The sequence below is a fragment of the Pleurodeles waltl genome, unplaced genomic scaffold, assembly GCF_031143425.1.
Source record: "Pleurodeles waltl isolate 20211129_DDA unplaced genomic scaffold, aPleWal1.hap1.20221129 scaffold_69, whole genome shotgun sequence".
In the NCBI taxonomy this organism is placed as follows: Eukaryota; Metazoa; Chordata; class Amphibia; order Caudata; family Salamandridae; genus Pleurodeles; species Pleurodeles waltl.
In genome coordinates this window covers 477,855-493,198 of record NW_027150390.1, presented here as the reverse complement: position 1 = coordinate 493,198, position 15,344 = coordinate 477,855, and the positions used below count along the sequence as shown (strand labels likewise).

At 46.6% G+C, this 15,344-nt stretch overlaps 5 non-coding genes across 5 annotated transcripts; all 5 read left to right on the top strand.

Annotated features, from left to right (window-relative positions):
• Nucleotides 1-496: 496 nt before the first annotated feature.
• TRNAG-UCC (transfer RNA glycine (anticodon UCC)) lies at nucleotides 497-568 on the top strand. Its single transcript has one exon. It is a non-coding gene; the product is annotated as a tRNA-Gly (tRNA).
• Nucleotides 569-2,089: 1,521 nt separating this feature from the next.
• On the top strand, nucleotides 2,090-2,161 carry TRNAG-UCC (transfer RNA glycine (anticodon UCC)). Its single transcript has one exon. It is a non-coding gene; the product is annotated as a tRNA-Gly (tRNA).
• A 3,126-nt stretch (nucleotides 2,162-5,287) lies between these two features.
• On the top strand, nucleotides 5,288-5,359 carry TRNAG-UCC (transfer RNA glycine (anticodon UCC)). The gene has a single exon. It is a non-coding gene; the product is annotated as a tRNA-Gly (tRNA).
• Nucleotides 5,360-6,891: 1,532 nt separating this feature from the next.
• On the top strand, nucleotides 6,892-6,963 carry TRNAG-UCC (transfer RNA glycine (anticodon UCC)). The gene has a single exon. It is a non-coding gene; the product is annotated as a tRNA-Gly (tRNA).
• Nucleotides 6,964-11,692: 4,729 nt separating this feature from the next.
• On the top strand, nucleotides 11,693-11,764 carry TRNAG-UCC (transfer RNA glycine (anticodon UCC)). The gene has a single exon. It is a non-coding gene; the product is annotated as a tRNA-Gly (tRNA).
• Nucleotides 11,765-15,344: the final 3,580 nt, after the last annotated feature.

The following is a 15,344-nucleotide window of genomic DNA, read 5'->3' as shown; positions in this document are numbered from 1 at the left end:
AACAGCAGGCTTGTGCCAGCTTTTTGTGGGAAGAGACTGCTCAACTATCGGTCTCTGCTCAAAGTCAGGGAGACAGATTGTCAGAGAATCAACCCTACACTTCAAAGGAAATGATGCACAGTTATGACCATTAACGAAAGATGGGACCCTCGCACTTCTTTCTGAGCCTGCTTGGAACGTTATTATTCCCTTTTTTTGTCCTGCTATTATCAATCTCCTGTGAATTTCGTGGAGCTGTTTTCTTTCTCTACCCTGCTGTTTTTTCCTTGCTGCCAATATATGCTTATTTCAATGATTTGAACTGCTGCTTTCCGTTTCTCCTTTTCTGCGCAGCTTTTGCATTGGTTTCAATCTCCAGTTCCTTAGCAGTTGCAAGAACTTTTTTACTGATTTTCATGTTGGTCTGTAAACCAAAAATACCTCTGATACTGGTGCAATATAGTCATTGAACTCAGGGTTGTGATGTCTAGAGTTTAAAAAAAACATATGCCATGGAGCGTTGGTGGTATAGTGGTGAGCATAGCTGCCTTCCAAGCAGTTTACCCGGGTTCGATTCCCGGCCAACGCAGTGCTAATATTTATACATTAAGCAAGCTGTAGCTATTCTAACGCAATATGTTAAAAAAAAGAGAAATATCTTGACCAGATTACTCAGTTATTAGATAAATAATAAACAAAGACATAGGCAGGCATCCCAAAAGCCCCGTCTGCGACTTTCTATGTCCTGAAATTTTTATATTTTACAAACAGCAGTCACCACTCACAACTGCTGGTAATAAATGGGCTGCAGGGGGGAAGGCAATGAAACGGCTAAGCCCTTCTGCCCGACCAGCCTTTAGAACTGCAGCATCTCTGCAGTAAAAAGTGTTTCAGGTCAATATCTCTCCCCTGGAAAAAATGTGCGAGACCCACCACCGATAAATGTGGCAAAAGTCCCCAACATTTTCTGCATATTTGTGCTCTTACCTGAAAGCAGAGCCACCTTGTAGTCATCGCAGGCAACTGCAGCATACAACCAAATTTATCCGAGAGCAAGGTGAAAGAAACCCAAGGGAACAGCCCCTGTCTGCAGCAGGAAGGTTGGCTGCTTTGAATGGACAGAACTTCCAGTCCTAAGTCCACTCACGTCCCGAACGCTCCTACCGGGCAAGCCCTCACCGGGTGCACCTCTGGCTCCCAGGTAAGGCCAAAACCTGAGCATGGTAGCGCAGGATCTTAGAGAAGGAGCGGGTGGGGGTGCTTCTGTCTTGACAAAGGCGTGACATGGCTAGTGACTGAGAGGGCCTTGACTTTCCCCTATGACTGACTGTGAGAGGGGAAGGCGAAGATTTTCTGCACCCAGCATGCCTTCTAACATTCTTAGGCAAATGAGGTGAGAGCCCTGCCAGAATAGCTCCAGCGATCCCATGCCACTCCTCTGAAGGCTCCTGATCTGCATAACCACAGCATTTTGAGCAGGAAGCAGAGTGGCGCAGCGGAAGCGTGCTGGGCCCATAACCCAGAGGTCGATGGATCGAAACCATCCTCTGCTAGCATGGATTGATTTTTTTTCTTGTGAGGACCACTCTCTCGTTTCCACGCTGCCAGAGCGGAAAACAGCAGGCTTGTGCCAGCTTTTTGTGGGAAGAGACTGCTCAACTATCGGTCTCTGCTCAAAGTCAGGGAGACAGATTGTCAGAGAATCAACCCTACACTTCAAAGGAAATGATGCACAGTTATGACCATTAACGAAAGATGGGACCCTCGCACTTCTTTCTGAGCCTGCTTGGAACGTTATTATTCCCTTTTTTTGTCCTGCTATTATCAATCTCCTGTGAATTTCGTGGAGCTGTTTTCTTTCTCTACCCTGCTGTTTTTCCCTTGCTGCCAATATATGCTTATTTCAATGATTTGAACTGCTGCTTTCCGTTTCTCCTTTTCTGCGCAGCTTTTGCATTGGTTTCAATCTCCAGTTCCTTAGCAGTTGCAAGAACTTTTTTACTGATTTTCATGTTGGTCTGTAAACCAAAAATACCTCTGATACTGGTGCAATATAGTCATTGAACTCAGGGTTGTGATGTCTAGAGTTTAAAAAAAAATATGCCATGGAGCGTTGGTGGTATAGTGGTGAGCATAGCTGCCTTCCAAGCAGTTGACCCGGGTTCGATTCCCGGCCAACGCAGTGCTAATATTTATACATTAAGCAAGCTGTAGCTATTCTAACGCAATATGTTAAAAAAAAGAGAAATATCTTGACCAGATTACTCAGCTATTAGATAAATAATAAACAAAGACATAGGCAGGCATCCCAAAAGCCCCGTCTGCGACTTTCTATGTCCTGAAATTTTTATATTTTACAAACAGCAGTCACCACTCACAACTGCTGGTAATAAATGGGCTGCAGGGGGGAAGGTAATGAAACGGCTAAGCCCTTCTGCCCGACCAGCCTTTAGAACTGCAGCATCTCTGCAGTAAAAAGTGTTTCAGGTCAATATCTCTCCCCTGGAAAAAATGTGCGAGGCCCACCACCGATAAATGTGGCAAAAGTCCCCAACATTTTCTGCATATTTGTGCTCTTACCTGAAAGCAGCACCACCTTGTAGTCATCGCAGGCAACTGCAGCATACAACCAAATTTATCCGAGAGCAAGGTGAAAGAAACCCAAGGGAACAGCCCCTGTCTGCAGCAGGAAGGTTGGCTGCTTTGAATGGACAGAACTTCCAGTCCTAAGTCCACTCACGTCCCGAACGCTCCTACCGGGCAAGCCCTCACCGGGTGCACCTCTGGCTCCCAGGTAAGGCCAAAACCTGAGCATGGTAGCGCAGGATCACAGAGAAGGAGCGGGTGGGGGTGCTTCTGTCTTGACAAAGGCGTGACATGGCTAGTGACTGAGAGGGCCTTGACTTTCCCCTATGACTGACTGTGAGAGGGGAAGGCGAAGATTTTCTGCACCCAGCATGCCTTGTGACATTCTTAGGCAAATGAGGTGAGAGCCCTGCCAGAATAGCTCCAGCGATCCCATGCCACTCCTCTGAAGGCTCCTGATCTGCATAACCACAGCATTTTGAGCAGGAAACAGAGTGGCGCAGCGGAAGCGTGCTGGGCCCATAACCCAGAGGTCGATGGATCGAAACCATCCTCTGCTAGCATGGATTGATTTTTTTTCTTGTGAGGACCACTCTCTCGTTTCCACGCTGCCAGAGCGGAAAACAGCAGGCTTGTGCCAGCTTTTTGTGGGAAGAGACTGCTCAACTATCGGTCTCTGCTCAAAGTCAGGGAGACAGATTGTCAGAGAATCAAACCTACACTTCAAAGGAAATGATGCACAGTTATGACCATTAACGAAAGATGGGACCCTCGCACTTCTTTCTGAGCCTGCTTGGAACGTTATTATTCCCTTTTTTTGTCCTGCTATTATCAATCTCCTGTGAATTTCGTGGAGCTGTTTTCTTTCTCTACCCTGCTGTTTTTCCCTTGCTGCCAATATATGCTTATTTCAATGATTTGAACTGCTGCTTTCCGTTTCTCCTTTTCTGCGCAGCTTTTGCATTGGTTTCAATCTCCAGTTCCTTAGCAGTTGCAAGAACTTTTTTACTGATTTTCATGTTGGTCTGTAAACCAAAAATACCTCTGATACTGGTGCAATATAGTTATTGAACTCAGGGTTGTGATGTCTAGAGTTTAAAAAAAACATATGCCATGGAGAGTTGGTGGTATAGTGGTGAGCCTAGCTGCCTTCCAAGCAGTTGATCCGGGTTCGATTCCCGGCCAACGCAGTGCTAATATTTATACATTAAGCAAGCTGTAGCTATTCTAACGCAATATGTTAAAAAAAAGAGAAATATCTTGACCAGATTACTCAGCTATTAGATAAATAATAAACAAAGACATAGGCAGGCATCCCAAAAGCCCCGTCTGCGACTTTCTATGTCCTGAAATTTTTATATTTTACAAACAGCAGTCACCACTCACAACTGCTGGTAATAAATGGGCTGCAGGGGGGCAGGCAATGAAACGGCTAAGCCCTTCTGCCCGACCAGCCTTTAGAACTGCAGCATCTCTGCAGTAAAAAGTGTTTCAGGTCAATATCTCTCCCCTGGAAAAAATGTGCGAGACCCACCACCGATAAATGTGGCAAAAGTCCCCAACATTTTCTGCATATTTGTGCTCTTACCTGAAAGCAGCGCCACCTTTTAGTCATCGCAGGCAACTGCAGCATACAACCAAATTTATCCGAGAGCAAGGTGAAAGAAACCCAAGGGAACAGCCCCTGTCTGCAGCAGGAAGGTTGGCTGCTTGGAATGGACAGAACTTCCAGTCCTAAGTCCACTCACGTCCCGAACGCTCCCAAACGCTCATACCGGGCAAGCCCTCACTGGGTGCACCTCTGGCTCCCCGGTAAGGCCAAAACCTGAGCATGGTAGCGCAGGATCACAGAGAAGGAGCGGGTGGGGGTGCTTCTGTCTTGACAAAGGCGTGACATGGCTAGTGACTGAGAGGGCCTTGACTTTCCCCTATGACTGACTGTGAGAGGGGAAGGCGAAGATTTTCTGCACCCAGCATGCCTTGTGACATTCTTAGGCAAATGAGGTGAGAGCCCTGCCAGAATAGCTCCAGCGATCCCATGCCACTCCTCTGAAGGCTCCTGATCTGCATAACCACAGCATTTTGAACAGGAAGCAGAGTGGCGCAGCGGAAGCGTGCTGGGCCCATAACCCAGAGGTCGATGGATCAAAACCATCCTCTGCTAGCATGGATTGATTTTTTTTCTTGTGAGGACCACTCTCTCGTTTCCACGCTGCCAGAGCGGAAAACAGCAGGCTTGTGCCAGCTTTTTGTGGGAAGAGACTGCTCAACTATCGGTCTCTGCTCAAAGTCAGGGAGACAGATGGTCAGAGAATCAACCCTACACTTCAAAGGAAATGATGCACAGTTATGACCATTAAAGAAAGATGGGACCCTCGCACTTCTTTCTGAGCCTGCTTGGAACGTTATTATTCCCTTTTTTTGTCCTGCTATTATCAATCTCCTGTGAATTTCGTGGAGCTGTTTTCTTTCTCTACCCTGCTGTTTTTCCCTTGCTGCCAATATATGCTTATTTCAATGATTTGAACTGCTGCTTTCCCTTTCTCCTTTTCTGCGCAGCTTTTGCATTGGTTTCAATCTCCAGTTCCTTAGCAGTTGCAAGAACTTTTTTCCTGATTTTCATGTTGGTCTGTAAACCAAAAATACCTCTGATACTGGTGCAATATAGTCATTGAACTCAGGGTTGTGATGTCTAGAGTTTAAAAAAAACATATGCCATGGAGCGTTGGTGGTATAGTGGTGAGCATAGCTGCCTTCCAAGCAGTTGACCTGGGTTCAATTCCCAGCCAACGCAGTGCTAATATTTATACATTAAGCAAGCTGTAGCTATTCTAACGCAATATGTTAAAAAAAAGAGAAATATCTTGACCAGATTACTCAGCTATTAGATAAATAATAAACAAAGACATAGGCAGGCATCCCAAAAGCCCCGTCTGCGACTTTCTATGTCCTGAAATTTTAATATTTTACAAACAGCAGTCACCACTCACAACTGCTGGTAAGAAATGGGCTGCAGGGGGGCAGGCAATGAAACGGCTAAGCCCTTCTGCCCGACCAGCCTTTAGAACTGCAGCATCTCTGCAGTAAAAAGTGTTTCAGGTCAATATCTCTCCCCTGGAAAAAATGTGCGAGACCCACCACCGATAAATGTGGCAAAAGTCCCCAACATTTTCTGCATATTTGTGCTCTTACCTGAAAGCAGCGCCACCTTGTAGTCATCGCAGGCAACTACAGCATACAACCAAATTTATCCGAGAGCAAGGTGAAAGAAACCCAAGGGAACAGCCCCTTTCTGCAGCAGGAAGGTTGGCTGCTTCGAATGGACAGAACTTCCAGTCCTAAGTCCACTCACGTCCTGAACGCTCCCAAACGCTCATACCGGGCAAGCCCTCACCGGGTGCACCTCTGGCTCCCAGGTGAGGCCAAAACCTGAGCATGGTAGCGCAGGATCACAGAGAAGGAGCGGGTGGGGGTGCTTCTGTCTTGACAAAGGCGTGACATGGCTAGTGACTGAGAGGGCCTTGACTTTCCCCTATGACTGACTGTGAGAGGGGAAGGCGAAGACTTTCTGCACCCAGCATGCCTTGTGACATTCTTAGGCAAATGAGGTGAGAGCCCTGCCAGAATAGCTCCAGCGATCCCATGCCACTCCTCTGAAGGCTCCTGATCTGCATAACCACAGCATTTCGAACAGGAAGCAGAGTGGCGCAGCGGAAGCGTGCTGGGCCCATAACCCAGAGGTCGATGGATTGAAACCATCCTCTGCTAGCATGGATTGATTTTTTTTCTTGTGAGGACCACTCTCTCGTTTCCACGCTGCCAGAGCGGAAACAAGCAGGCTTGTGCCAGCTTTTTGTGGGAAGAGACTGCTCAACTATCGGTCTCTGCTCAAAGTCAGGGAGACAGATGGTCAGAGAATCAACCCTACACTTCAAAGGAAATGATGCACAGTTATGACCATTAACGAAAGATGGGACCCTCGCACTTCTTTCTGAGCCTGCTTGGAACGTTATTATTCCCTTTTTTTGTCCTGCTATTATCAATCTCCTGTGAATTTCGTGGAGCTGTTTTCTTTCTCTACCCTGCTGTTTTTCCCTTGCTGCCAATATATGCTTATTTCAATGATTTGAACTGCTGCTTTCCCTTTCTCCTTTTCTGCGCAGCTTTTGCATTGGTTTCAATCTCCAGTTCCTTAGCAGTTGCAAGAACTTTTTTCCTGATTTTCATGTTGGTCTGTAAACCAAAAATACCTCTGATACTGGTGCAATATAGTCATTGAACTCAGGGTTGTGATGTCTAGAGTTTAAAAAAAACATATGCCACGGAGCGTTGGTGGTATAGTGGTGAGCATAGCTGCCTTCCAAGCAGTTGACCCGGGTTCGATTCCCGGCCAACGCAGTGCTAATATTTATACATTAAGCAAGCTGTAGCTATTCTAACGCAATATGTTAAAAAAAAGAGAAATATCTTGACCAGATTACTCAGCTATTAGATAAATAATAAACAAAGACATAGGCAGGCATCCCAAAAGCTCTGTCTGCGACTTTCTATGTCCTGAAATTTTTATATTTTGCAAACAGCAGTCACCACTCACAACTGCTGGTAATAAATGGGCTGCAGGGGGGCAGGCAATGAAACGGCTAAGCCCTTCTGCCCGACCAGCCTTTAGAACTGCAGCATCTCTGCAGTAAAATGTGTTTCAGGTCAATATCTCTCCCCTGGAAAAAATGTGCGAGACCCACCACCGATAAATGTGGTAAAAGTCCCCAACATTTTCTGCATATTTGTGCTCTTACCTGAAAGCAGCGCCACCTTGTAGTCATCGCAGGCAACTGCAGCATACAACCAAATTTATCCGAGAGCAAGGTGAACGAAACCCAAGGGAACAGCCCCTGTCTGCAGTAGGAAGGTTGGCTGCTTGGAATGGACAGAACTTCCAGTCCTAAGTCCACTCACGTCCCGAACGCTCCCAAACGCTCATACCAGGCAAGCCCTCACCGGGTGCACCTCTGGCTCCCAGGTAAGGCCAAAACCTGAGCATGGTAGCGCAGGATCACAGAGAAGGAGCGGGTGGGGGTGCTTCTGTCTTGACAAAGGCGTGACATGGCTAGTGACTGAGAGGGCCTTGACTTTCCCCTATGACTGACTGTGAGAGGGGAAGGCGAAGATTTTCTGCACCCAGCATGCCTTGTGACATTCTTAGGCAAATGAGGTGAGAGCCCTGCCAGAATAGCTCCAGCGATCCCATGCCACTCCTCTGAAGGCTCCTGATCAGCATAACCACAACATTTCAAATAGGAAGCAGAGTGGCGCAGCAGAAGCGTGCTGGGCCCATAACCCAGAGGTCGATGGAACGAAACCATCCTCTGCTAGCATGGATTGATTTTTTTTCTTGTGAGGACCACTCTCTCGTTTCCACGCTGCCAGAGCGGAAAACAGCAGGATTGTGCCAGCTTTTTGTGGGAAGAGACTGCTCAACTATCGGTCTCTGCTCAAAGTCAGGGAGACAGATGGTCAGAGAATCAACCCTACACTTCAAAGGAAATGATGCACAGTTATGACCATTAACGAAAGATGGGACCCTCGCACTTCTTTCTGAGCCTGCTTGGAACGTTATTATTCCCTTTTTTTGTCCTGCTATTATCAATCTCCTGTGAATTTCGTGGAGCTGTTTTCTTTCTCTACCCTGCTGTTTTTCCCTTGCTGCCAATATATGCTTATTTCAATGATTTGAACTGCTGCTTTCCCTTTCTCCTTTTCTGCGCAGCTTTTGCATTGGTTTCAATCTCCAGTTCCTTAGCAGTTGCAAGAACTTTTTTCCTGATTTTCATGTTGGTCTGTAAACCAAAAATACCTCTGATACTGGTGCAATATAGTCATTGAACTCAGGGTTGTGATGTCTAGAGTTTAAAAAAAACATATGCCACGGAGCGTTGGTGGTATAGTGGTGAGCATAGCTGCCTTCCAAGCAGTTGACCCGGATTCGATTCCCGGCCAACGCAGTGCTAATATTTATACATTAAGCAAGCTGTAGCTATTCTAACGCAATATGTTAAAAAAAAGAGAAATATCTTGACCAGATTACTCAGCTATTAGATAAATAATAAACAAAGACATAGGCAGGCATCCCAAAAGCTCTGTCTGCGACTTTCTATGTCCTGAAATTTTTATATTTTACAAACAGCAGTCACCACTCACAACTGCTGGTAATAAATGGGCTGCAGGGGGGCAGGCAATGAAACGGCTAAGCCCTTCTGCCCGACCAGCCTTTAGAACTGCAGCATCTCTGCAGTAAAATGTGTTTCAGGTCAATATCTCTCCCCTGGAAAAAATGTGCGAGACCCACCACCGATAAATGTGGTAAAAGTCCCCAACATTTTCTGCATATTTGTGCTCTTACCGGAAAGCAGCGCCACCTTGTAGTCATCGCAGGCAACTGCAGCATACAACCAAATTTATCCGAGAGCAAGGTGAACGAAACCCAAGGGAACAGCCCCTGTCTGCAGTAGGAAGGTTGGCTGCTTGGAATGGACAGAACTTCCAGTCCTAAGTCCACTCACGTCCCGAACGCTCCCAAACGCTCATATCAGGCAAGCCCTCACCGGGTGCACCTCTGGCTCCCAGGTAAGGCCAAAACCTGAGCATGGTAGCGCAGGATCACAGAGAAGGAGCGGGTGGGGGTGCTTCTGTCTTGACAAAGGCGTGACATGGCTAGTGACTGAGAGGGCCTTGACTTTCCCCTATGACTGACTGTGAGAGGGGAAGGCGAAGATTTTCTGCACCCAGCATGCCTTGTGACATTCTTAGGCAAATGAGGTGAGAGCCCTGCCAGAATAGCTCCAGCGATCCCATGCCACTCCTCTGAAGGCTCCTGATCAGCATAACCACAACATTTCAAATAGGAAGCAGAGTGGTGCAGCAGAAGCGTGCTGGGCCCATAACCCAGAGGTCGATGGATCGAAACCATCCTCTGCTAGCATGGATTGATTTTTTTTCTTGTGAGGACCACTCTCTCATTTCCACGCTGCCAGAGCGGAAAACAGCAGGATTGTGCCAGCTTTTTGTGGGAAGAGACTGCTCAACTATCGGTCTCTGCTCAAAGTCAGGGAGACAGATGGTCAGAGAATCAACCCTACACTTCAAAGGAAATGATGCACAGTTATGACCATTAACGAAAGATGGGACCCTCACACTTCTTTCTGAGCCTGCTTGGAACGTTATTATTCCCTTTTTTTGTCCTGCTATTATCAATCTCCTGTGAATTTCGTGGAGCTGTTTTCTTTCTCTACCCTGCTGTTTTTCCCTTGCTGCCAATATATGCTTATTTCAATGATTTGAACTGCTGCTTTCCCTTTCTCCTTTTCTGCGCAGCTTTTGCATTGGTTTCAATCTCCAGTTCCTTAGCAGTTGCAAGAAATTTTTTCCTGATTTTCATGTTGGTCTGTAAACCAAAAATACCTCTGATACTGGTGCAATATAGTCATTGAACTCAGGGTTGTGATGTCTAGAGCTTAAAAAAAACATATGCCACAGAGCGCTGGTGGTATAGTGGTGAGCATAGCTGCCTTCCACGCAGTTGACCCGGGTTCGATTCCCGGCCAACGCAGTGCTAATATTTATACATTAAGCAAGCTGTAGCTATTCTAACGCAATATGTTAAAAAAAAGAGAAATATCTTGACCAGATTACTCAGCTATTAGATAAATAATAAACAAAGACATAGGCAGGCATCCCAAAAGCCCCGTCTGCGACTTTCTATGTCCTGAAATTTTTATATTTTACAAACAGCAGTCACCACTCACAACTGCTGGTAATAAATGGGCTGCAGGGGGGCAGGCAATGAAACGGCTAAGCCCTTCTGCCCGACCAGCCTTTAGAACTGCAGCATCTCTGCAGTAAAAAGTGTTTCAGGTCAATATCTCTCCACTGAAAAAATGTGCGAGACCCACCACCGATAAATGTGGCAAAAGTCCCCAACATTTTCTGCATATTTGTGCTCTTACCTGAAAGCAGCGCCACCTTGTAGTCATCGCAGGCAACTGCAGCATACAACCAAATTTATCCGAGAGCAAGGTGAAAGAAACCCAAGGGAACAGCCCCTGTCTGCAGCAGGAAGGTTGGCTGCTTTGAATGGACAGAACTTCCAGTCCTAAGTCCACTCACGTCCCGAACGCTCCTACCGGGCAAGCCCTCACCGGGTGCACCTCTGGCTCCCAGGTAAGGCCAAAACCTGAGCATGGTAGCGCAGGATCACAGAGAAGGAGCGGGTGGGGGTGCTTCTGTCTTGACAAAGGCGTGACAATGCTAGTGACTGAGAGGGCCTTGACTTTCCCCTATGACTGACTGTGAGAGGGGAAGGCGAAGATTTTCTGCACCCAGCATGCCTTGTGACATTCTTAGGCAAATGAGGTGAGAGCCCTGCCAGAATAGCTCCAGCGATCCCATGCTTCTCCTCTGAAGGCTCCTGATCTGCATAACCACAGCATTTTGAGCAGGAAGCAGAGTGGAGCAGCGGAAGCGTGCTGGGCCCATAACCCAGAGGTCGATGGATCAAAACCATCCTCTGCTATCATGGATTGATTTTTTTTCTTGCGAGGACCACTCTCTCGTTTCCACTCTGCCAGAGCGGAAAACAGCAGGCTTGTGCCAGCTTTTTGTGGGAAGAGACTGCTCAACTATCGGTCTCTGCTCAAAGTCAGGGAGACAGATTGTCAGAGAATCAACCCTACACTTCAAAGGAAATGATGCACAGTTATGACCATTAACGAAAGATGGGACCCTCGCACTTCTTTCTGAGCCTGCTTGAAACGTTATTATTCCCTTTTTTTGTCCTGCTATTATCAATCTCCTGTGAATTTCGTGGCACTGTTTTCTTTCTCTACCCTGCTGTTTTTCCCTTGCTGCCAATATATGCTTATTTCAATGATTTGAACTGCTGCTTTCCGTTTCTCCTTTTCTGCGCAGCTTTTGCATTGGTTTCAATCTCCAGTTCCTTAGCAGTTGCAAGAACTTTTTTACTGATTTTCATGTTGGTTTGTAAACCAAAAATACCTCTGATACTGGTGCAATATAGTCATTGAACTCAGGGTTGTGATGTCTAGAGTTTAAAAAAAACATATTTCACGGAGCGTTGGTGGTATAGTGGTGAGCATAGCTGCCTTCCAAGCAGTTGACCCGGGTTCGATTCCCGGCCAACGCAGTGCTAATATTTATACATTAAGCAAGCTGTAGCTATTCTAATGCAATATGTTAAAAAAAAGAGAAATATCTTGACCAGATTACTCAGCTATTAGATAAATAATAAACAAAGACATAGGCAGGCATCCCAAAAGCTCCGTCTGCGACTTTCTATGTCCTGAAATTTTTATATTTTACATACAGCAGTCACCACTCACAACTGCTGGTAATAAATGGGCTGCAGGGGGGCAGGCAATGAAACGGCTAAGCCCTTCTGCCCGACCAGCCTTTAGAACTGCAGCATCTCTGCAGTAAAAAGTGTTTCAGGTCAATATCTCTCCCCTGGAAAAAATGTGCGAGACCCACCACCGATAAATGTGGTAAAAGTCCCCAACATTTTCTGCATATTTGTGCTCTTACCTGAAAGCAGTGCCACCTTGTAGTCATCGCAGGTAACTGCAGCATACAACCAAATTTATCCGAGAGCAAGGTGAAAGAAACCCAAGGGGACAGCCCCTGTCTGCAGCAGGAAGGTTGGCTGCTTTGAATGGACAGAACTTCCAGTCCTAAGTCCACTCACGTCCCGAACGCTCCCAAACGCTCATACCGGGCAAGCCCTCACCGGGTGCACCTCTGGCTCCCAGGTAAGGCCAAAACCTGAGCATGGGAGCGCAGGATCACAGAGAAGGATCGGGTGGGGGTGCTTCTGTCTTGACAAAGGCGTGACATGGCTAGTGACTGAGAGGGCCTTGACTTTCCCCTATGACTGACTGTGAGAGGGGAAGGCGAAGATTTTCTGCACCCAGCATGCCTTGTGACATTCTTAGGCAAATGAGGTGAGAGCCCTGCCAGAATAGCTCCAGCGATCCCATGCCACTCCTCTGAAGGCTCCTGATCTGCATAACCACAGCATTTTGAGCAGGAAGCAGAGTGGCGCATCGGAAGCGTGCTGGGCCCATAACCCAGAGGTCGATGGATCGAAACCATCCTCTGCTAGCATGGATTGATTTTTTTTCTTGTGAGGACCACTCTCTCGTTTCCACGCTGCCAGAGCGGAAAACAGCAGGCTTGTGCCAGCTATTTGTGGGAAGAGACTGCTCAACTATCGGTCTCTGCTCAAAGTCAGGGAGACAGATGGTCAGAGAATCAACCCTACACTTCAAAGGAAATGATGCACAGTTATGACCATTAACGAAAGATGGGACCCTCGCACTTCTTTCTGAGCCTGCTTGGAACGTTATTATTCCCTTTTTTTGTCCTGCTATTATCAATCTCCTGTGAATTTCGTGGAGCTGTTTTCTTTCTCTACCCTGCTGTTTTTCCCTTGCTGCCAATATATGCTTATTTCAATGATTTGAACTGCTGCTTTCCGTTTCTCCTTTTCTGCGCAGCTTTTGCATTGGTTTCAATCTCCAGTTCCTTAGCAGTTGCAAGAACTTTTTTACTGATTTTCATGTTGGTCTGTAAACCAAAAATACCTCTGATACTGGTGCAATATAGTCATTGAACTCAGGGTTGTGATGTCTAGAGTTTAAAAAAAACATATGCCACGGAGCGTTGGTGGTATAGTGGTGAGCATAGCTGCCTTCCAAGCAGTTAACCCCGGTTCGATTCCCGGCCGATGCAGTCCTAATATTTATACATTAAGCAAGCTGTAGCTATTCTAACGCAATATGTTAAAAAAAAGAGAAATATCTTGACCAGATTACTCAGCTATTAGATAAATAATAAACAAAGACATAGGCAGGCATCCCAAAAGCTCCGTCTGCGACTTTCTATGTCCTGAAATTTTTATATTTTACATACAGCAGTCACCACTCACAACTGCTGGTAATAAATGGGCTGCAGGGGGGCAGGCAATGAAACGGCTAAGCCCTTCTGCCCGACCATCCTTTAGAACTGCAGCATCTCTGCAGTAAAAAGTGTTTCAGGTCAATATCTCTCCCCTGGAAAAAATGTGCGAGACCCACCACCGATAAATGTGGCAAAAGTCCCCAACATTTTCTGCATATTTGTGCTCTTACCTGAAAGCAGCGCCACCTTTTAGTCATCGCAGGCAACTGCAGCATACAACCAAATTTATCCGAGAGCAAGGTGAAAGAAACCCAAGGGAACAGCCCCTGTCTGCAGCAGGAAGGTTGGCTGCTTCGAATGGACAGAACTTCCAGTCCTAAGTCCACTCACGTCCCGAACACTCCCAAACGCTCATACCGGGGAAGCCCTCACTGGGTGCACCTCTGGCTCCCAGGTAAGGCCAAAACCTGAGCATGGTAGCGCAGGATCACAGAGAAGGAGCGGGTGGGGGTGCTTCTGTCTTGACAAAGGCGTGACATGGCTAGTGACTGAGAGGGCCTTGACTTTCCCCTATGACTGACTGTGAGAGGGGAAGGCGAAGATTTTCTGCACCCAGCATGCCTTGTGACATTCTTAGGCAAATGAGGTGAGAGCCCTGCCAGAATAGCTCCAGCGATCCCATGCCACTCCTCTGAAGGCTCCTGATCAGCATAACCACAGGATTTTGAACAGGAAGCAGAGTGGCGCAGCGGAAGCGTGCTGGGTCCATAACCCAGAGGGCGATGGATCGAAACCATCCTCTGCTAGCATGGATTGATTTTTTTTCTTGTGAGGACCACTCTCTCGTTTCCACGCTGCCAGAGCGGAAAACAGCAGGCTTGTGCCAGCTTTTTGTGGGAAGAGACTGCTCAACTATCGGTCTCTGCTCAAAGTCAGGGAGACAGATGGTCAGAGAATCAACCCTACACTTCAAAGGAAATGATGCACAGTTATGACCATTAACGAAAGATGGGACCCTCGCACTTCTTTCTGAGCCTGCTTGGAACGTTATTATTCCCTTTTTTTGTCCTGCTATTATCAATCTCCTGTGAATTTCGTGGAGCTGTTTTCTTTCTCTACCCTGCTGTTTTTCCCTTGCTGCCAATATATGCTTATTTCAATGATTTGAACTGCTGCTTTCTGTTTCTCCTTTTCTGCGCAGCTTTTGCATTGGTTTCAATCTCCAGTTCCTTAGCAGTTGCAGGAACTTTTTTCCTGATTTTCATGTTGGTCTGTAAACCAAAAATACCTCTGATACTGGTGCAATATAGTCATTGAACTCAGGGTTGTGATGTCTAGAGTTTAAAAAAAACATACAGCACGGAGCTTTGGTGGTATAGTGGTGAGCATAGCTGCCTTCCAAGCAGTTGACCTGGGTTCGATTCCCGGCCAATGCAGTGCTAATATTTATACATTAAGCAAGCTGTAGCTATTCTAACGCAATATGTTAAAAAAAAGAGAAATATCTTGACCAGATTACTCAGCTATTAGATAAATAATAAACAAAGACATAGGCAGGCATCCCAAAAGCCCCGTCTGCGACTTTCTATGTCCTGAAATTTTTATATTTTACAAACAGCAGTCACCACTCACAACTGCTGGTAATAAATGGGCTGCAGGGGGGCAGGCAATGAAACGGCTAAGCCCTTCTGCCCGACCAGCCTTTAGAACTGCAGCATCTCTGCAGTAAAAAGTGTTTCAGGTCAATATCTCTCCCCTGGAAAAAATGTGCGAGACCCACCACCGATAAATGTGGCAAAAGTCCCCAA